Here is a 1161-nt window from a genome sequence, read left to right as displayed (position 1 = left end):
GGTGCCAGGAGAGGCAGGGACAAAGGGACGGGCTATTTTATTAATAAAGATGTGACCCCCTCCGGGCGGGCCCCGTGTTGCCCCTTCCCCAAGGACAGGTGGTGGCCTTATTCTTTGGGACAAGTGGAGCCCCAGGCAGGATTTGGGGGGCGGTGGTGGTCAGTACCCAGCAGCACCCAGGCCAGGTGCCACAGGACAAGCATCCCCCGCCACCCCCACCCCCTTCCTGCTCCCCTTGAAGGGGCCGGGAGGGCAGCAGGACCAGTGGCTGGTAGTGGTGGGTGGGGGAGGCTCCAGGTGCCGATGGCCCAGGGGTGGTGGCAGGAGGAGAGCACGGGGACCGTCCCTGAGCTGCCCCCCAGCACCCATGGGCTCAGGCTGGGGGTGATGATGGGGGGTGGGGGGGGGCAGCTGGGGGCCCCAGGGCCCTGCTGTCAGCCAGGAGGGGTCTCCCCTGCCAGGGTCCCCAAGGGGTATAGGGACAGTGGGGTCCCACCAGGCCACTGCCTGCAGGTGCTGGGCCTGAGCTGGGGAGGGGCACAGCAGGGTCCCCCCAGCCCAAAGCCCCTGAGTTCAACCCCAGCCTGGTCTGGTTAAGGGGCCCTGGGGCTTCCCCCCACCCCCAAAGGTGGGGAAACTGAGGCACTAGAAGTTCCCTGTCCCATACCTGCCCTGACAGCCCCCAGCTCTGTTCTGTAGCTGGGGGCAGGGGGTCCTGCTCCCCCCGGACAGTGTGGGCCCAGGGCCAGCAGCGAGGGCACACCGGGGTCCCCTGCCTCCTCGGCTGCTGCTCAGCCCCAGGGACCAGCTCTGCCCCACAGCATCCCAGCGCCCAACCTGCTCCAGGGGGGCCTTGCAGGGGGCGGGGGGAGCTGCCAAGGCTTCGTGTGCCCCCCCCAGCAGCACCCCAGGGCTCAAGCAGGGCAGGGGACAAGCACTGGGGGGTAGGGGACTGCACCCCACTTGCAGTGTGTCCTTAAAAGGGGCTGGGGAGGGGTTCCCCCCTCCTTCCCCCAGGGAAACCGAGGCACAGCCAGGCTGCAGCAGCCACAGCACAGGGCTGCGGCTCCGGGGAAGGGGCAGGGGGTTCTGCTCTTCCAGGTGAGGGTCCCACCTGTGCAGGGGGGCCCTCTCCCCCCACGGCCTGTGCCCCCCACCGCC

This window comes from Egretta garzetta, unplaced genomic scaffold (genome assembly GCF_000687185.1).
Source record: "Egretta garzetta isolate BGI_Z169 unplaced genomic scaffold, ASM68718v1 scaffold564, whole genome shotgun sequence".
NCBI lineage: Eukaryota > Metazoa > Chordata > Aves > Pelecaniformes > Ardeidae > Egretta > Egretta garzetta.
The sequence above is the reverse complement of the archived record's forward strand: the minus strand, read 5'-3'. Positions refer to the sequence as shown.